At 42.4% G+C, this 22,559-nt stretch overlaps 1 pseudogene; it reads left to right on the top strand.

Annotated features, from left to right (window-relative positions):
• Nucleotides 1-1,612: 1,612 nt before the first annotated feature.
• Nucleotides 1,613-22,559, top strand: part of LOC115693072 (ankyrin repeat-containing protein ITN1-like) — a 29,760-nt pseudogene continuing 8,813 nt past the window's right edge.

Genomic DNA, 22,559 nt, shown 5'->3' with positions numbered 1-22,559 from the left:
AAAATATTGGGAGCAGGCAAGCCCAAACGAGTTGGGCCTAAACTTTTAGTCCTTTCGGCAAAATAATCTCAGCCCGTCCTCAACGATGATCCATGGTGGACAAAACCAAACTTGGTAATTTGGAGAACACATGATTTTGGTAACCTACCTTCTCCATTCGACTAAAATGGTTTGCTTTGTAGAAAAAGGTCAATCATCTTTTAAGAGGTCGTGAGTTTGATTCAAGTTGTGAAGGAACTTCTGAATGGCTCACGCTGCTTTGTCTAGTTGCAACATATCTTGTAAAATTAAAATTAATTTCCGTGCAATACAAATCCCAAATTGCTAGAGCTAAAAAAAAGTGGGACAAGTCTGGCTGCACCTTCTCCAGTGACTTCTCAGAAATTGTCTTAAGAAAGTAGAAAATGAGATTTTAGTTTGACGAAGATGCTAACGTCAATTAGTGCACGGATTTCAGCGAACATCACATGCTCTAGCTTTTAATTAAATTTGTTTTAGATGCCTTGTATTCTCTGCCATGCATCCCTTGTTGAAGCATCACGCAACGCTCAATTTTGTTTCTTTTTCAACAGTTAAGTCATCGTGGAAAACAGAATTTGTCTACATGTTACAAAAATAGTGACACATGTTATCAAGCTGTCGAGATCTAGCATTACTATAATATTTCACGTGCGCTAAAGTAGGTTTGGGTCTAACAGATCAAGTCAACCTCCCGTGTCAACTTAAAAAATCACCGTTTGGTCGTTGAGTCTTCCTCAATTGAAGAACGAGCCATCTTTGCTTACTTCACCAGCTATTATCCCTTTCAACTAGCTTCCATCTTACAGCTTCATTATAAAGAACAACCCGTCTTTGTTCACTGCACTCATTCCGAACAAGTAAACTCGCTTCAAGTCCTTTACTATCAGACTTTCCCCTCCAGAATATCACCATCAGCATCAACCCCCAGAGCCAACACCATATTTTTCTTCTCAAGTCCTGCCTTCTTGTTTCTTCAGGTTTTGTTCTCCATCTCCTGACTCATTGCTTCTGTTCTTCAATGTTCTTTCGTGTGTACCATATTCATCTAAAATCTGCGGTTTAACAATGCCGCTTCCACATTTTTTTTTTTTGTAGTTCTGCCTTTTTGACATTTCGGGTAACTTTCGAATGAGCTGATCTAGATCTGTTTCTTTGCTAGTTGACGTGCATCTTGGGGGATATGTGAATTAGCGTGGGCTTGGGTCTGCTGATTTTTTAGAAGCACCGGGTGTGAAACTAGTAGGATTGCCAGCTTCTGTAGAGCCGGCTTCTGCATAGCCTGCATTTCCAAAACCAGTTTCTCTAGATTCTGCTTCTCCATAACCTGCTTCTACAACAACGTAATCTTCAACAGGGGATCATCAAAGATGACAAGAATAGACTTTTCAAGCGTTTTGGTTCTTTCACGGTAGAAGAGTATCCAAGAAATATACATTTATCCAACTTAGAGTCCAACTTTCCCACATGATCACTAGCATTCTTAAGGACGGAGCAAGCAGAACCAAATTTATGAATGTTTAAATGATATAACGTCTCCTTCACGACCCTTGTTCCCTTGCAATAACTACATTACTTGCACAGCTTGGGCTCAATGAGCGGAGATCTATCCATAGAAGTGGAGGACGTTGGAATGAACAACTCGATCCCAGAGGAGGTCAAGAAGGATGAGATGGATTCATTGAAGGAAGAAGAAATCTGGAGGAGTCGAATGGAGAGAATGAAAAATGCATTGGCGGCTGTGCGAACCATGGCACAACAAGATCCAACAGAAGTGAATGCAGTTGCTTGCAGACTGGTGGGTGTCATCAAAGGCGCCGATGTTGAAGAGTTCATTTCCATGATCGAAAGGCTGGCCGATCAAACCAATCTGTCTGCCGTTTTAAATACCCTGGGGCCGTGGAACCTTTCACTGCTCCACTTTGCAACATCGGAGAGCAAGGACGAAATCCTGAGGCTTCTGCTTAATTTTGTCGGTGACTATCTCATAGCCGCCCAAGATGATTGGGGAAGTACCCCGCTCCACATTGCCGCTATGCTGGGGCGGTCTAGAGCTGCTGCGATGTTGATTCGCCGGGCGAAAGACCTCCCCAACGACGCGGACAAGAAACTCCTGAGGAAACGGAACAAGCTTGGAAACACCGCTTTGCACGATGCTGTGCTTAATAGTCATATCGACATGGTGCGCTATTTGTCGAACAAAGATTTGGAGCTCGTGTATTTCGAGAACAAGGATCAGAAATCTCCCCTATACCTAGCCCTCGACACCGATGACCCCGCAATACAAGAGGTTTTATTTTCGCTCTCGTTAGAACCATCAAGAATAGAAGGCTTGCGGCCCATTCACGGTGCCATTATGCGTCCCAACTACGGTATGTACCTAAATCTGCTTATGGGAAAATAATTATCTATGTGTAGACTAATTCATCCCAAATCTGTGCAATAACTTTTTGCGCTTACCCGAACCCCTTACTGGTTTTTACTTAAAATTCCCTACCCCGATTATCAAAGTAGTTGGATACCCATCGGTTAGCCACACAATAAACAAATTATTCACATTAGAACATGATAGATCAGCTTATATATATCAAATACAACCATTTCACGTGTTATCTTTGATTAGAAAAACTATGAAGTGCAATTGTCTAAGATCGACGACCATAAAATTCTAGAATCTAACAATAACAAAAGGAGAGGTATAGGTTTGAAGTGATGATGGATACTGTTAGATTACAATTAATCTTGTTTAACGGTTCACAAAATAATATCTTAAGCTTTGCAACTGAGTAACTTAGTTTAATAAATGATTTATCATATTCTGCTTTGTAATAGACTAACATGTACTCATCAATTATTGGGATAATGATACAAATGGTTCTCAAATTTATCTTTGATATTCAATATGGTCCTTGCAAAAAAAAAAATTTGTTCAATGTAGTCACCAAAATTTAAACTATCCACCTAATATAATCCTGTCATTAAAAAATTCCGACACCATTACATAATGTGACCATAATTTCTATTTACTTGACTTTGATAGATTTGTGGCATCCATGTGGTTTACATGTGGCTTTTACGTCATCCCTCATACATCATTTTCTCTAGGGGTGAGCATCGGTCCAGGGTTGACCCTAGACTGACCCTGGACCGGCCCAACCCTGCCAATCCTGATCCGGTTCCCAGGGAGACTGGGTTGGTCCTTGGTCCTGGGATCCCTGGACCGGCACTGTGCGGGTTGGTCCTCGGTCCAGGTAATTTAGGGTCGGTCCAACCTGAACCAACCCGGACTATATATATTATATATAATATATCTAAAATATATATTATATATTATATATTTAATATATTATTTATAATTTTTTTTATGTAGAGAATCCAAGTGAAACTGTGAAATGGTGTGAAAAACTGACCAAAAAAGAAAAGGTGGGAAACAGCTCTACACGTCCAAAACAACGTTACTCACGGCGTCATCCTCCGATACTTGACAACTTCTTCTCTTTAATCTTCCCTGTACAGTCTTTTTTCACGCCTCTCAATCGTCCAAAACAGCGATACTCACGACGTCTTCGGTCCTCCTCTGGTGCTGACAACTTCTTCTCTTTAGTCTTCCTTGTACAGTCTCTCTTTGGTATTTAGACTCTTCACTTTGCCAAAATCAAAGAAAAAAACTTCCCACTCGCCCCATTCAGCGCTCGCCTTTGGCCGCTCGAAGCTTGCGCCGCTCGCCTCTGGCCGCTCGAAGCTTGCGCCGCTCGCCGCTTGCCTCTGGCCGCTCGCGCCACTCGCCACTCGCGCACCATTCGGCGCTCGCCTCTAGCCGCTCGAAGCTCGCACCGCTCGCTGCTCGTCGCTCGCCGCTCGTCCCTCGCCGCTCGTCGCTCGCCGCTCGTCGCTCGCGCCGCTCGCCGCGATCGCCGCTCGCCTTACTCGCCGCTCGCCTTACTCGCCGCTCGCCTTACTCGCCCCTCGTCGCTCGCCTCTCTTCGCCCTTCTTTCCGAACACATGTATGTTCTTGATTTATGTTGGATTATTATTTTTCCACTTTTACTTCACGTATCTAGAGCTGGGTTTGTGGGCCTACTCTGGTGCACTCTTCTCACCTTAACTAGAACGAAGAGCTGATCAACGGACAATGCAAAGCTTTTTTTGAGCTAGAACATGCCTACTTTGACCCCCAGTGAGTTTCTTGGTTCAAAATTTTCTCATTTCTTTCAAAATCTCACTCTTTTCCCGGCTCGCGACCAAACCTCCAACACTTCTCAGGTTTTTACCTTTGCTCACCAAGAGGGTACCCTTGGGGGGGGGGGATCTTGGGTGCCTACCCGAATTCCGTTTGGGACACGCGATCTATGGTTGGAAAGATCGTCAGTGTACTTCCACTCTCTAGTTGAAGGTTTTGGCTATTTTTCGCTGGAAATTTGTGAAAAATTCATTTTCTCTCAAAGGGTGAGTTTGGAGTTTATGGATTGAAGCTAGTTTTTTCAGAGTTGATTGGTGGGGTCATCGAGAACTCTCTCAAGTGCATCTTGTGTCCAAAGTTATATGCTTCAAAAGAGTGTGTTTTATTGTGCTTGTCTACTGAATTAATCTAGATTTTAGTCAGTTCTTTCCAACACACCAAGGCTGCCAACTGAGCTACTTCACCAGCTTTCTGACTTTGATTGATTTTCAAACTTGTATAGTTGCTAAATTGGCTAATTTAGTTGAGATTTCCGTTCCCCTTCACCAACTTATCCATGGCCAAATTTTATCTGTTTGTACATCTAATGGTTTCCTTCCACCTTAGCCAGAGATTAGGCTAATTGGGCAGCTGAATAGGATATGGTGGGGCAACGAAGTTGCTAAGGAGCTTGAAATTGTGGCCAACCTCATGACGTTCTTTATAACAGGACAGAAATTCTACAAAAGAGATATCCCCAAATTTGACGAAAGGTGAATGCGATTGGCTCTAAATTGACATGACTTAACTATTTTATGATGCATTTGTCATCGTGATTAGAATTGCATAGGATGCACTTGTGAATTTTTACCATTTTGTCCTTATTCTATTGTTTGTTGCATATAGTTTGATGAATAGCTATTTGATGTTGCCACCTCAAAAACGAAACCGTAGCTGATATTTGTTGTTTTGTCAGTGAGTGCAGTGCTGAAGCTTACACGCCGGTACTTAAATATTCAGGTGAACTTGATGAATTTAGATAACATGTCATTTGAAGTGGAGGGATGTCACGAGATCAATCCCATGATGGAATCGCCTGGCCATGGATGTGAAGAAGACTTAAAAGAGTCAACCAAGGTATCCACTAATCATCCTACTCTTTGTAAGAAGCGGAAAATAGATAAATCCAAATCCATTGCGTGGGATAATTTTTCAAGAGTCATAAATGAGAAGACCCCAAAAACATGTTTGGTTAAGTGCATTCATTGTGGGAAGGAGTACTCATACATTGTTAATAATGGTACTTTAACAATGTTGAAGCACTTGAAAAGGTGCAACAAGTATCCTCCCAATATAGATAAGAGGCAAAAATTGTTTGCACCACGTGATGCAAATGTGCTTGGTAAGGTAGGGGGAGATACCGGTGTTGGTATTGATAGTGGTAATGTCTTAACAACATGGAAATTTGATCAAGACCGATCTAGGTACATGCTTGCTCGGATGATCATCGTCGATGAAGAACCATTTTCTACGGTTGAGTGTGTTGGGTTTCCTGATTTTGGTACTGAGATACAACCTCTCTTCACACATTTGTCACGATTTACAGTGGCTAGGGATTGCATAAAGTTGTATATGAGTGAAAGAAGTTGTTTGAAGACTTTCTTTGGTAAGCTTAGGTCAAGGATTGCACTGACGACCGATACATGGACTTCCATTCAAAATCTGAACTATTTATGTCTTACTGCACATTTTATTGATGAAGACTGGAAATTGCATAAAAGGATCATCAATTTTGTGGTAATACATAGTCACAAGGGTAGGGAGATTGGGAAAATAGTTGAAAAATGCATATATGAATGGGGAATACAAAAAAACGTGTCTACAATCATAGTGGATGATGCTAGTGCGAATGATGTTGCCATTGATTATTTGAAAGATAAATTTTCAAGAGATTGGTCATTGGTCTTAACTGGTGAGGCTTTACACATGAGGTGCACTGCTCATATATTGAACTTGATTGTAAAAGATGGTTTGTTTGAGGTACGTGATTCTATTGCACGTATCCGAAACATTGTTAGATATGTGACGAGTTCTCCCATGAGAGCTAAAGCATTCCAATCTTGCATTGAGGCCGAAAGAATCACTTACAAGTGTTCGGTTTGTCTAGATGTTGCCACTAGATAGAACTCCACTTATCTCATGTTAGACACGGCCATAAAGTTCAGAAAAGCTTTTGAAATAATGGCAAAAGATAATTTGTCTTTTGAAATTGAGCTTAATAATGATTCTCCTAAAAATGAAGATTGGGAAAATGCCATTGTTCTTTCCAAAATTTTGAAACAGTTTTATGATGCTACCAATCAAATGTCAGGGAGTTTATATACTACTTCGAATGATTATTTTGAGGGGTTACCTTTTTTGTATAAATATTTGAAAGATGCAAGTAATGCTTTGGATCCTAAGCTTAGAGCTATGGGTATGAAGATGAATGAGAAGTTTGATAAATACTATGGGAGTTTGGACAAAGTAAACATCATGGTTTTGGTTGCGGTGGCATTTGATCCTACAAAAAAGTTGCATTATGTGAAGTATTGTTATGAACAAATTTATGATGATGAAGCAAAAATTGATAAGATGTATGATAAGGTAAAGTACGTGTTGGAGCGTTTGTATGCATTTTATGAGCAATCTTTTATTGGTCATGGTCATCGATATTTTGGTGATCAAAGTATGACTGTTGGTAGTAGCAGTGCTTCCAATACCGATGGAAATGATGGGAGCGACAAGGTTAACATCAAAGTTTGGCGGAAAAACTTTTTCCATCAAAAGAAAAGGGGGCGTGATGACAACAAATCGGAGCTTGAATGGTATCTTGAAGAGGAATCTAAAGATATTCTTGATCTTGACATTTTGATGTGGTGGAAGAGTACTGGTTCGAAATATAAAATCTTATCTTTGATAGCTCGGGATGTTTTGTCTATTCCTGTTAGTACCGTTGCTTCAGAGTCAGCTTTTAGTACTTCGGGCCGTGTGATTGATGGTTTTCGAAATTCTTTGACTGCCAGAGTGGTAGAAGCTTTAATTTGTACTCAAGACTAGTTGAGAGCTGCTCGCATGCCTATTAATGTTGAAGAGTGCATTGAAAATGCTGAAAAGTTTGAATTGGGTAAGCTTAAATTATGCATATTTATTTTTACTTGTTAATTCTTTTGTTTATCTAATGAACGAATTCTTTTTTTTAGATATGGATTGTCTTACCGAGGAGATTACCATCAATAAATAGAGCTTGTACATTGAAGTTGAATGGATATAATGGTGAGATGTTCTATCAATAGTGTCACGCCCCGAACCCCCGTCGAGCCCGCGACATCCCGCCTCCAGTCGAACAGTTGCGACGTCCCAGGTTATCGCCAACCTCAACTAAACATCAGAGATTTAATCGCGCAAACGAAAACCATAAAACACTCGGACAAACTTAAACTGGGGAGAATGGGGAGAATATACATTTCCATTTCTTGTTCAACTTGTTCCACCATATATACAATAAAACAAACCTCTGACTACCAGTGCACACTTTACTGAAACTACCAAAATAAAAAAGGAGTCGATGACCTGACGTTCAACCTCAAAAACGGTTCTCATCCAAGGCAAGCTTTCCCACTTCTACAAACACGGTCGTCGTGTGTCTTATCCAGGTCATCCCGTCACCCATCGGAAACTCAGCTACCTCATACTTCGTATGCACTGGTACTTCAAAACGTACTGGTGGCGGTGGTGGAGGGTTCATCGCTCAGGTCGGGGTTCTGAAAATTGTTGGTATACACAACCATGAGATTATATCTTAGCAAGTACACCCCTAAACCCAACCTAGGCTATCACGTACCTCCAGACAATTACGCAATCACACACATTCACGTACATCAAGTAATCACAAAGCAAGCACATCAATAAATATGGTCAGGCTCAATCATGCGCACACCCGCACTCAATCACAATTACATCATATGCAAACACGCGCATGTACCATTCTCATCCCACTGGTCCTTCCATCCTCATTTCTCTTTCATATTCCTCGCCAGTGACCCGCGTTGAAGTACACGCCTCAGGCACACTGCGATCATTCACCACATCCGGCCCGCGTACCCATTCACGCCTCTGGCCCCAATCGTGACCTGAGCATCACACACCCCAGGCCCGATCCCAACTTAGCCCGCGTCAAATGCGACAGGCCTACATGATTGGAACCCGAGCTTATGATGCCTCGGTCCAATCTCGGTCTCACCCGAGCTGATCGTGCCTCGGACCGATTCTTATACTTGCTTTTTCAAGCCTCAGCCTGTGCCAAATGCAACAGACCTACGTGATCGCTGCCCGAGTTTACGATACCCGGCTCGATCCCATTCTCGTACTATCACACCTTCGCATACTTTCCCACAATCACTTGTCACACCACAACTTCTCCTTACTCATGCACATACTCGATATGCATTTACCACACGCAACTGGCCCATCACACGCTATCCGTGCACGCATTGAGTCACACGCAGACAGAGCTCACTCAACAATTCACATGGCCAATATCAACAATTAATTCGATCTGGCCCACGCGTGCACCAAACAGACATATGTCCACTATATAAACACACAAATAAGCACTCAATTAAATCAACCCCATCCAGAATAATTCAAACATTCCTAAAACACGTAAATTGCCAATTTTCTCCAACTAAATGGCGTCGGATTAATTCCGATCCTCACGACACTTTCTCGCCATTAAATAATGGTTCTAAAAATCCAACTTGCGTCCCGAACAAATCATCACAGCCCGTGAACAGTAATTCGCAGCTTGTGAACAGTAACTCGCAGCTTATAATTCACCTCAAATTGTCCTCCAAAAATCCAAAAATAATCCTCAAGGCCCGCCAAACGTTTCCAATCATAAACACCAATATTTCGCACCCGTATATTGTCAATTTCACCCCAAATCAAATTATCCATCGATACCCAATATCCTAAATCGGGATTAGAGTATGACTTACAAAGTTCTAGGCTAAAACGGCTAGAACGGGGAGCGGCGGCACATAAACGGACACGGCAGCGTCCAGCTTGAGCGGCGGCGGTCCAGCGGCGGCGGCGAGGCGGTGGCACCGGCGTGGGGAAGAAACGGCCAAGGAAAGCTCACGGCAAGGAGGGGGAAGGGTTCACGGCAAAAAGGGGGGGCTGATCATGAAGAATAAGAGGAGAGAATGGGGAGAAAGACAACATTCTTGACTCAAATAGTGTCCAATTGACCAAGGTGGAAAAGACCAAAATGCCCTTGTCTCACAATTTTAATCCGACGGTCCCTATTCGATCTTATCTTGATCCGACGGCCGAGATCGATTCTTGCACAAAAATATCCAAGGGCATACTTGTAATTTCCCAAAAATCCAAGGGTAAAATTGCCCAATCAAAATTTTAGGGCAAAATTACCAAACTACCCTTTACTCTTAAAGCTTGCCCTTTAATAAATCCTAGGGGTATTTTGGTCACTTCCTTCGTTTCTTGTTCAAATCGAATTTTTCCGAAGGATTTGAGCGCACCAAAAATTCGCACGTGTCACGTGCAACGTCGTCCTAACGTTCTGTCGTGACTTCCTAATTTTCCGGTGTCCAATTTGGGCAAAATTTCAATAATTAAATTTTATTAAACGCAACTCGAGCGTTTCTCGAGCTAACGGGCGGCTTGCTAGGGAAATTCGCAAAAATCGACTCATGACTGATACTGAATCGAGTCACGTGCAAGTCCGTTCGGTGCGTGACGACCTCGGTTGTCATTAAAATCGCGAAGATCAATCACTTGATTCGAAGGGTACGATCGTTCGGTATAATTTCAGAATCATTCGTCAAGTCGTTTCGTGGTCCAACGGAATCACCCGCGATCCACTACTAGGACAGTGGCGAACTGACCCCTAACTATCCTTGGATCGGCCAACAGTGGCTCAAAATATCACTTCCGCGATTTAATGGTCGAAATCCATTCACGATCGAATTTCCTTTAGTCGCGCGAATTTAATTCCCCTATTAGCCTTTCCCTAATGGTTAGCATTCCCAGGAATGATCAGTTCCGGGTGAGAACTTACTGCGTGCATATCTCATAAAACTCAATTATTCAATAAATTCCAATTGGTGGAATTTCGGAATGTCACAAATAGCACTAAGGGTGCACATGATAACCATTATGTTCCAAAATGAGTTCCTGAAACAGAAATAGATTTTTCTATTTCTGGTTTCAGGATGAGTTTTTGAGAAAAGAAACCCGTTTGATAACGACAAAAAATTTCTATTTCTGGAACAGAAACCCGTTTGATAACAATACAAAATTTCTATTTCCTAAAACAAAAACCCGTTTGATAAACAACACAAAATTCTATTTCTAGGAACAAAAATCCATTTTTTTAGAAATGGAATAAAAATAATTAGAAAATCCAAAAAATTCCTAAAAATCTCAAAAAAATTCAAAAAATCCAAAAAAATTGAAAAATTCTAGAAAAATTCATCACAATTTCCAAAAAATAAAAAAAAATTCAGATTTCGGGAAAATAGGAAATTTGTTGAATTTTTTCAAAAAAAATCAAAAATTTCAAAACTTCATAGAATGACTTAAAATACCTGTGGCCACCCACTTTTAGTGAAATTTAAATTTTTTTAGGTGCCCAAAAAAATAAAAAATTTCAAAACTTCACATAATAGTTTAAAATACATGTGGCCACCTACTTTGAGTGAAATTTAAATTTTTTAAGGTGCCCAAAAAAATTCAAAAACTCAAAAATTTGAAAATTTCATAGAATGGCTTAGAATACCTGTGGCCACCCACTTTGAGTGAAATTTTAATTTTTGGAGGTGAAAAAAAGCAAAAAATCAAAAATTTCAAAACTTCACAGAATGACTTAGAATATCTGTGGCCACCCACTTCGAGCGAAATTTAAATTTTTTTAGATGCTGAAAAAAAATAAAAACATAAAAAATCAAAAATTTCAAAACTTCACAGAATGACTTAGAATGCCTTTAACCACCCACTTTGAGTGAAATTTAATTTTTTTTAGGTGCCCAAATGGTATTTTTTTTTTAATTTTTAATTTTTTTTGTACCTAAAAAAAATTAAATTTCACTCAAAGTGGATGGGCCACATGTATTCTAAGCCATTCTGTGAAATTTTGAAATTTTTGATTTTTTCCTTTTTTTTAATTTTTTTCGGCACCTAAAAAAATAAAATTTCGCTCAAAGTGGATGACCACAGGTATTTTAAACCATTATGTGAAGTTTTGAAATTTTTACTTTTTTGCTTACTTTTATTTTTTTCGACACCTAAAAAAAATTAAATTTTGCTCAAAGTGGGTGGCCACAGGTATTCTAAACAATTCTATGAAGTTTTGAAATTTTTTTATTTTTTTATTTTTTTCGGCACCTAAAAAAATAAAATTTCGCTCAAAGTGGGTGGCCACAGGTATTTTAAGCCATTCTGTGAAGTTTTGAAATTTTTTATTTTTTGCTTATTTTTATTTTTTTTGGCATCTAAAAAAATTAAATTTCGCTCAAAGTAGGTAGCCACAGGTATTCTAAGCCATTCTGTGAAGTTTTGAAGTTTTTTTATTTTTTTTATTTTTTCGGCACCTAAAAAAATTTAAATTTTGCTCAAAGTGGATGGCCACAGGTATTCTAAGCCATTTTGTGAAGTTTTGAAATTTTTTATTTTTTGCTTTTTTTAATTTTTTTCAGCACCTAAAAAAAATTAAATTTCGCTCAAATTGGGTGGCCACATGTATTCTAAGAAATTCTGTGAAGTTTTTAAATTTTAGATTTTTTGATTATTTTTTATTATTTTTGACATCTAAAAAAAATTAAATTTCGCTCAAAGTGGGTGGCCATAGGTATTCTAAGCTATTTTGTGAATTTTTATTTTTTATTTTTTTCAGTACCTAAAAAAATTTAAATTTCATTCAAAGTGGGTAGCCATAGATTCTAAACCATTCTGTGAAGTTTTGAAATTTTTGAGTTTTTGCTTTTTTTTCCCACCTCAAAGATCGTAACTTCCAAATGAACATGTGTTTTGAAGTAAGAGCTCTCTCATAAATGATTCTCATTTTTGGTCTAGAAATAGAAAACCTATTTTTTTTTGTTCTGATTTCTGGTTTAGAATCGATTATGGAACAAAAAGTTGTCCCAGAAATAGAAAAATGATATTGCGTTACCAAATGAGTTTATGTTCCAAAATCGTTTCTGGGAACATAAAATTAGTTCTAGACAGAACTAGAATGGTTATCATGCGCTACCTAATAGTAATTTCAATTTAAAACTTTTGTCAAGTATTAATTATGTAAGTCGTTTGTTTTGTTTCCAGGTGTTCAGAAGTTGAAGTGAATTAACAAGATGTGAAGTTGTGTATTCATGGTTTATATTAAGTATTTTGAATTTCTTATGGTTTAATTGTATTTCACTAGTAAGTTTCAGTTGCACTTTGCTTTTTAGTTTGTGTCAAATGGTAGAAGTTTTTGAAAAGTAGTATTGCAGTTGCTACGATGATTTGCTAGTCAAGTGATGTGAAGCTCATTTTTGGGTTGATTGGACTCTCCTTGATTGGAAAACGTTTTTGCATATGGTGTTATGAGTATTATTGACAGCTGATTACAAGGACTTCCCATCTTATCCCATATTTCTATGAGCGGTCTTAATCGTTTTTATGGTTTCTTGCTTTTAGCATGTGTGAAATTTCTATTGTTGTCTTATCTTAAATTTGTTAAATATGTACTGGTATTTATAGTTTGGTTGTACAACGCCATATTGTCGATGGATATGTAATTTGAAATAGTAGGTTTGCCTTTTCAAGGAGTACAAAAAATGAAACAAAAAAATTATCGGTTGATCCCGGGTTGACCATGGAACCGGACTGAACCCATTGGGTCGGTTCGGTCCTCGATCCCAGGCTCAATTGGGTCGGTCCTCGGTCCCAAAAATTAAGGACCAATACTGTGCGGGTTGATCCTAAGGTTAGGGGGTAGATCGACCCAATCCGGATAATGCTCACCACTAATTTTCTCTCACATCATTTTAGTCCACAAAGCTGGCGCTCTCTGTCATCATTTTAGCCCATAAAGAAAGAGAAAAAAAGATTGCTAGCATGGGAAATTGACGTGCCAGTCCACATCATTAATTGGGCAAAGCAAACGCTGCTGTGGCAGTTGGTGTCAGAAAAATGCATACGACATGATAATACACTTAATCGAAAGGGAAAAAACAGTTAAAGTGTCAAAATTTATATACAACACTCACTTTAGTGTCAAAAATTTTTATTGGCTCACTTAAGTACTAAATCAGAGAAAAATGATCACTTAAGTGCTAATGGCGAGAAATTCCTACCAAATTAATACGTGATTTTTATAATTAAAATTTTAACCTGAGTTGCATTTTTTTAAAAAAATCAATCTACGTGGCATTTTCATGTATATTTTCGATTTTTTAAATTTTTTTCTGATTTTTTTTTCTTTTTTTTTCTTTTCTTTCTTGTTCTTCTACCTTTGGCCGGTGATTGGACACCAACCACTGGCCATGGCCGACCGCCTATCCTCGCCCGAACGAGGCCACCGTCACCCACCACAGGCAAGGCCCAACAAACCTTCGCTTGGGCGAGGGTCCGCCTCGCCTCGCCAGATTCGGCAAGGCCGGCCCTCACCCAGGCCACGGTGGCCTCGCTGGGTGTCGCTCGTGGGAAGGCGATGCCCGACGAGGCCGCCGTGGCCTAGGCGAGGCCAACCCTCGTCGGGGCTCGCTCGCCCTCGCCTAAGCGAGGTCGGCCGAGCCTCATCTATGGCAGGTGACGGTGGCCTCATCTAGGCGAGGCCAGGTAGCCGACCATGGTCGGTGGTCAGTGTCTGGTCATCAGCCAAAGGTAGAAGAAGAAGAAGAAAGAAAGAAAAGAAAAAAAAGAAAAGAAGGAAAATAAATATTTAAAAAATCAAAAAATATTATTAAATATTGTCCCCGTCAGCATCGACGTGTCACATAGGACTGAGAAATTAATAAAATATGACAACGTCATATTTCCGGCGACCTAAATCAGAGTTTGGCACTTGTAGTATTCTTCCCTCCTTAATCGAATGACTCTATTAAGCGAACTTTTGAAAGTTTAAATTATATTGGACAAAAAAATTCAGGAATTACATTGGGTATTGAAGAAAAGTTCAAAAACCACTAATGTCAATTTTGCTTGATTATTAGATAAGAGTTATGTCACGCCCCGTACCCCACGAAGCGAGAGCATCCCACTCACGGTCGATAAGTTGACTGCGACGTCCCAGGAAGCGTCGCCGACCCATTCCCATACAGAGATCAAGCACAAGCGGAAGTATAAAATAAACAAACCCAGACAATTACAATATTGAGCCGAGGATAGCCATACATTATATACCATCATAGAAAATAATTACACATTTGTTTTACTATATATAAAAAAAAAAAAAACATTTGTACAACATTTACAGGAACACACAAAAACTACACAAGATTAGCAGCCACCTGGTCAAAAAGGGATAAGCGGCTAGGGAGGTCAGGCTAAACTAGGGGAGAGGGCGACAGTCCAAAAAGTAGCGGCCCTCATTTCTAACTAAGAACGCTAGGCGGCCCTAAGGCTCCCAGTCAGGATCGGACGACTCGGTAGGGTCATCTGATAACTCCTCGGAGGCGTCCTCGCTGGGCCCTGACTCCTCCGAATCCATAGCTTGAGCTCGCTCGTCCTCGGAGTCCAGCTCCAACTCTGGGTCAAGGTAAAGCTCAACCCCTTCCTCATCCGATCCTAGCTCTGCCACCTCTCCGTCCTCCTCTTCGTCCTGCTCCATGGCCTCGGGTTCGCCATTCTGATCCTCCTCCATCGGTTCAGGGTCCTCTGCTAATACCCCGGGCTCTTCGTCCATATCCTCCTCCTGCCTGATCCATTCAGGCGTGGCCTCTGGATTGATCACCTCACCACCCGCTATAATCGGCTGCAACAACCCAATACTATCGACTGGGATATCGAAGGTCCTGAGGGGCTCTCCCTCATTTCCTGCGGCATCCCGGTGGCACCATGCCACGTACTCCTGCTTCTGATAAAAATACTCGCCTATATTCACAGTCACTTCGGATCGATATCTCACAAAAGCCTCCCCGTTTCCCGAGGGGTAGGTACTGGTATATTGCTGGATCTGCAACGGGATCCCAAAAAGAGGCGGTGGCCTCTCCATCCTCACGGCCGAGGGTCTGAAATGTTCCGGTTTACACAACCGTGAGACGAATCTCAATGAGTTCAACCCCTAAACCTAGGCTAGGCTAGCATGCAATCTCCTGACTGGAAACAATTATTCAAATCACAATACCACAATAGTCAAACAATTATCTGACCCTGCAAGTTAGGCAGATCCACATAAAATAATCACGACACATGCGTGGCACGCATAATTACACGTATGTCAATCACATGCTCACACACCGAGTCTCACACACTCGCATGCCAATCAATGCATGTTTATGCATGCAAATGTCATTGACATGTCATGCACATTTCTTTGGCCCACTGGCCCACACTGGCACACTTGCCCAAATTAATTATTATTACGACTCGAGTCATCAATTTTTCATGGCCCGGTGCGTCTAGCTTACTTCAAAGTGCATGAGGCGCAGCAACCAATCTGGCCCAGTGTCTCTAGCCTGCTTCAAAGTGCATGAGGCGCAACACTGTTCTCCTTGCGAACCAGAGCCTGCTTCAAAGTGCATGAGGATGGTCGCCTTCCGGACGTACCGGGTATCGTCCTGCTTCAAAGTGCATGAGGACGGTATCGACCCGAAGGTCCGTAGGTGATCACACAACTCATTATTATCTGAACCCAGCGTATAACGCTTCAGGGTATTTTAGGTGATCACATGCTCATGGCAGACACGCATTCTCGCACAATTTCATCACATGCCTCACTCTTGGCATACACAATGCGTGTCCATGTTATGCAATGCAATGAACCACGAGCACCAATAATTCAGACACCCAATGTCACAACACGTGCTTAATTGGCCCAATTAATACCGTGTGGCCTAACGTGCGATTCACAAGTTAGTAATTCATTGCAAACCAAACAATGGCCAATCACACTCCACAAAATTAACTACACCACATACGACATAACAGTACGAAATCAACCACAATTAAGCACAATTGACGTACAATCAGTCAACCCGGCATACCCGGCAATTTCACCGACGAACTCCTAAATTGGTCATTAAACCCCATTATCCTCCCTAACGATTCTCATTAATCCACTAAATTTTTCCGATAATAATTTCTACCAATCAATTCTCAACCCAGTCTCAATTACACATTGCTATTATCTAAGCCAGTCCAAAATGCACCGATAACACCTAAACCAGTCCAGAAAAACGCAACATCAGTCCTAATCCGGGTTTAGGAATTTTACTCACCAAAACAAGGGTAACGACGACGGGGAATGGCGGCCGATCACTGGTGAACAGTGAAACCGGCGGCGGAATTCCCGGTGGACGGCGGCGCGGTGTACGTACGGGTGAACAGTACCTCCGTACGGGACGGCGTGAATAGCATAATCGTACGGACACTCAGTACGGACGATCGGGAAACGGTGGCCGGCGAGGCGCCCGGTCACGGGCGCGACGGCCGTACGGTCGTGGATGAACAGTGACCGTATGGACGATGAACGATGCTCGTACGGTCACTGTATGCAATTTGGGCTGAACGCGACGTATGGACATGCTTGAATAAATGCCGTGTCGACGGAACAGCGATCGGAGCTCCGGCGAAGCTCCGGCGGTACTGTTCACTGAGAATGGAAAATGAGAAAAGAGAGAGAAAAAGAGAGAGAAATGGACGGAACCGAGACTGAGCTGAAGCGGGGGACCAAGGGGTCGACGGCGAGGCACGGCGGTCGGCGGCGTGCTCCGGCGAAGCTCCGGCGAGAGAGAAAATGAGAGTGAAAATTTGAGAGAAAATGAGAGAAAGTGAGGGGAAAATGGAGAAAAAAAAATTTCTGAAGGCTGGTCTGGTCGTGGGAGTGAGAGAGGAGAGAGAAAAATGCTTATCTTAGTCAACAACTAGGGCCTAGGGTGCCATGTGTCAAAAATCAAGCCAATGGACAATTTTGCCCTTGATCCAAAGGCTAGGATTTGCCCTAATCCAATAATTTAGGGGTAAAATGGTCTTTTGCCCCTAACCATGGTTGACCAGACCTGGTTTAACCTTAACTCACCTTGGTTAATCCCAAAATTAAATCCAATTTTCGGAATTAATCAAAAATGGCCTAGGGGCATTTTCGTAATTTTCCAATCCCGAACCGAAATTCCAATTTTCGCACATACGCGTTCCATATATGCGTGGCCAACATAATATGGCGTCGAATCGCGAAATTCATCGCGCAAGCCCTCGAAAATCCACGTCAAAGTTTCGGGAATAAAATAATATTATTTTTCCAATTTTTGTCGAAATTCCAGTTTTTGTCCAAAATGACTCCTGGTAAGCATGGCCACCCAAAAATGGCACCGGCCACGAAAAATAACCTCATTTGGTCTCGAAAGCGAAGGCATCCCGGGGCAAAATCGTAATTTTTTCACCCCTGGACCGAAATTCCAATTTTTACTCGTACTAACTCCACATGTGAGTGGCCAGCGTAATATGACGTCAGATTCCCAAAAATAGCCTCTTAAGCCTTTGAAAATCGATACCGAAATCCGGGCCCAATTCCGTGAACAAAACCCGCTAAACTTTCAATTTCAGAGTCTCTCACTAACGGGCGGCTGTTTAGAGGTTACGCGTATCGACCTAGGGCTATTCGTATCGTGATGGTCTCGATCATTGAGAGAATGAGAAATTATCATTAGTTCCCGAGGTCACAATCATTAGGTTCAAGTCCCGGACTGGTTGACCACGTGCACTTTTGGTCTTGCAGAATCACCTGCGTCCCAATCGTACATCGTTGGCCTTGGCCAAACCCAATCCATTACTCTTTCCTAAGATCAGCCCACATTGGCTCAAAATATTTCCTCAACGTCTCTCGTGATCGGTATCCCTTTCGCGATAGGGTCCCCGGTCCACGTACCATCTTCTAGCTAGCCATACCCTATTGGTTAGTATCCCTAGAGTGATCAGCTCTGGGTGAGACTTACTAAAATGAAATGCGAAATAATATCAGTTTCATTGATCCCGGAAATTACATCGAAATTCGGGCTGTTACAATCTTCCCCCCTTACAAAAATTTCGTCTTCGAAATTTGCAATCTATCCTTATCTACTCAAACAACTGGGGGTGTTGACGTCTCATCGCTTTTTCGCTTTCCCACGTGGCACCTTCTGTTCCGTGGTGCTCCCAGACAACTTTGACCATCGGGATCGTTTTGTTCCTCAGCACCCGTTCTTTTCTATCTTCGATCCTGACTGGTCTTTCCACGTACGACACTCTATCGTCCACTTCTATCTCCTCGTACCGCAAGACATGAGTCGGGTCTGGTTCATACTTTCTTAACATCGATACGTGGAAAACATTGTGTACTTGGGACAAATTGGGCGGCAAGGCAAGTCGATAGGCCATCTCCCCAATCTTTTCCAAAATCTCAAATGGCCCGACATACCTAGGACTCAGTTTTCCCTTCTTGCCGAATCTAGATAGTCCCTTCATAGGCGACACCTTAAGGAACACGTGATCTCCAACCTGAAACTCCAAGGATCGTCGTCTTCTGTCGGCATAACTTTTCTGACGACTCTGCGCTGTCCTGAGTCTGTCTCGAATAACCTCAACTGCCTCAACGGTTTGTTGGATCAATTCTGGACCCGTGATACTCCGTTCACCCACTTCATCCCAACATACTGGCGTCCTGCACGCCCTGCCATATAAGGCTTCAAACGGTGCCATCTGAATGCTCTGCTGATAGCTATTGTTATAGGCAAACTCCACCAAGTGTAACTGTTCCTCCCATTTGCCTTGGAAATCTATCACACAAGCTCTCAGCATATCCTCCAGGGTTTGAATGGTCCTTTCAGACTGGCCATCTGTTTGCGGATGGTAGGCCGTACTGAACTGTAACTTCGTTCCTAAGGCCGTTTGCAAACTTTTCCAAAAGTTGGCTGTAAATCTCGGATCACGGTCCGAAGTGATCGTTACTGGTACTCCATGCAACCTCACGATCTGCCTCACATACAAGTCTGCATATCTTTCCAACTCAAAGTCCTTTCGCACAGCCAGAAAGTGCGCTGATTTAGTCAATCTATCCACTATCACCCAAATTGAATCATGTCCTCTCTGGCTTCTCGGCAGTCCCGACACGAAATCCATTGTAACATGTTCCCATTTCCACTCTGGGATTTCTAATGGTCTCAATAATCCTCCAGGCTTACAATGCTGTGCCTTCACTTGTTGGCACGTCAAACACTTAGCTACGTGCCTGGCCACATCCACCTTCATTCCATTCCACCAGTAGTGTTGTCTTAAATTCTGATACATCTTCGTACTTCCCGGGTGGATACTGTAATTGCTCCTATGAGCTTCCGACAAGATTTCTTCCTTAAGTTTCACATCATCTGGTACACAGAGTCGCCCTCTAAACTTCAGAACTCCATCCTCGGACACTCGAAAGTCCGGTTTCCTCTTAGCTGCATCCATCTCAATAATCTTTTGGATTTCTGGGTCCGTAGACTGTAGTTCCTTAATCTTGATCTGAATCTCTGGCTCAATCCTTAAGGTGGCTAGTAAATTCGATACGTGACTCATCTCCAGCTTAAACTCTGAATCCCTGAGTCTTTCCAATAAGGTCCATTCCTTGACCATTAGATGCGCCAAACTAGACTTTCGACTCAGAGCATCTGCCACTCGATTGGCTTTCCCAGGATGATACAGGATGTCGCAATCATAATCCTTTAGAAGTTCCATCCATCGGCGCTGCCTCATGTTCAACTCTTTCTGCGAAAATAGGTACTTGAGGCTTTGATGATCCGTATAAATCTGGAACTTCTCCCCACATAAGTAGTGCCTCCAAATTTTAAGTGCAAACACTATAGCAGCTAATTCCAAGTCATGCGTCGGGTAATTCATCTCGTGCGGTCTCAACTGACGCGACGCATATGCTACCACTTTTCCATGCTGCATCAGCACACAGCCCAATCCTCTTAGCGAAGCATCGCTATAAATCTCAAATCCTCCTGGGCCCGACGGAATGGTCAATACAGGAGCAGTTGTCAACCGGTGTTTCAGTTCCTGAAAGCTCCTTTCACACTTGTCATCCCACTCAAACCTCACCTCCTTCTTAAGCAGCCTTGTCATTGGCATGGCTATTGATGAAAATCTTTCTACGAATCGCCTGTAATAGCCCGCCAATCCGAGAAAACTTCGAATCTCCGTTACTGACGTCGGTCTAGGCCACTTGGTAACCGCTTCAATCTTAGCTGGATCCACCGAAATCCCATCCCCAGAAACGATATGTCCAAGGAATCCTACTCTGTTGAGCCAAAACTCACACTTGCTGAACTTGGCATACAATGCATGCTCTCTCAAAGTTCGTAGCACTTCAGCCAAGTGTATCTCATGTTCCTCAAGGCTCTTGGAGTACACTAGTATATCGTCAATGAAAACTATTACAAACTGATCCAGGAATTCCTTGAACACACGATTCATCAAATCCATGAAAGCGGCTGGGGCATTTGTTAATCCAAAGGGCATAACTGTAAATTCATAATGCCCATACCGAGTCCTGAAAGCAGTCTTGAGAATGTCCTCATTTCTGATCCTTAGCTGATGGTACCCGGTCCTCAAATCTATCTTGGAAAACACTGAGGCTCCTTGCAACTGATCAAACAGGTCATCAATCCTCGGCAGTGGGTACTTATTCTTCACTGTCACTTGATTCAACTGCCGATAATCTATACACAATCTCAGAGTTCCATCTTTCTTCTTGACAAACAGGACTGGTGCTCCCCACGGGGACGCACTAGGGCGAATAAAACCTTTATCCAGTAATTCCTGTATCTGGACCTTCAACTCCTTCAATTCTGATAAGGACATCCTATATGGTGCTTTCGAAATCGGCTCTGTTCCTGGCGCCAATTCAATCACAAACTCTACCTCTCGCTCAGGCGGTAAACCCGGCAATTCCTCAGGAAACACATCGGGAAAATTGCTTACTACGGGTATATCTTCCAACTTAGGTTCAACAACTGTTGGATCCACAACATTTACCAAATACCCTTCACACCCCTCGTCCAACAGTTTACTTACCTCGAGCGAGGAAATCCAAGGAATCGAGGTTCCTCCTCGGTTTCCCTGAAATACAAAACTAGGGCGTCCATCCGGATTAAATTGGATCGTCCTATCGCTGCAATCCACTACAGCTTTCTGTCGGACTAACCAGTCCATTCCAATAATCACATCAAAATCGAACATGGCTATTACTGCCAAGTCGATACTCTCTTCTTTACCTCCAATAATTATCTTACAGTTAGGACATCCAAAAGAAACTAGCAACCTATCATTCACAGGTGTCGACACACAAAGCACATGCTCAAGCAGCACTGGTTTCATACCAACCAACTCAATAAATTGCTCTGAAACGAACGAATGGGTTGCTCCCGGATCAAACAATGCATACGCGGCATGATCACACAAAGAAATCGTACCTGTGACCACGCCCGGCGCATTCTCAGCTTCCTTGCGCGCCATTGCATAAATCCTTCCTTGAGCTAGCGGTCGTCCCTGATTAGCCGGTGGGGGAGGTCCGGCTTGATTTCTAGCTCGTGGTGGCGGCACTCTGGACGGTCCTGATGGTTGCATCTGTGGGCAATCGCGGATCCGATGTCCCATACTCCCGCACTTAAAACATGCGCCATATCTACCCAACTGGGGATTCGGTTTTCCGATATTTCGTCTGGCTGGTGGAACAAATCGCCTATTTCCAGTCATAGGCCTCTTTCCCAAACGGCGATTATCTCGATTTTGAGCAAACCGCAATCCTGAAGCGGCTGCCCTTTCCTGCTGGTCTCGTTCCATGATCTGCGCCCGTCTATGCATCTCCCCGTAATCTTTGATGTCATGGGACAAAATCAGACTTCGAAGATCCGGCTTCAGTCCATCCCGGAATCTTCGCGCTCTATCCCTCGGATTCTCCACCATAGTCGGTGCAAACTTAGCCAATCTTGCAAATTCGGCCTCGTATTGATCCACAGTCATTTGTCCCTGGCGCAAGCGCATAAATTCCATCAACTTCTTTTCTTGCGCATTCTCCGAGAAATATTTTTCGTAAAAATTTTCCACAAACGCAGCCCAAGTCGGGGCCGTTCCTACTGGAAACACTCTATTCTCCACGGCATTCCA

The sequence above is a fragment of the Syzygium oleosum genome, unplaced genomic scaffold, assembly GCF_021117445.2.
Source record: "Syzygium oleosum isolate NSW1041296 unplaced genomic scaffold, Sole_v2.1 Sole_v2.49, whole genome shotgun sequence".
In the NCBI taxonomy this organism is placed as follows: domain Eukaryota; kingdom Viridiplantae; phylum Streptophyta; class Magnoliopsida; order Myrtales; family Myrtaceae; genus Syzygium; species Syzygium oleosum.
The sequence above is the reverse complement of the archived record's forward strand: the minus strand, read 5'-3'. Positions and strand labels throughout refer to the sequence as shown.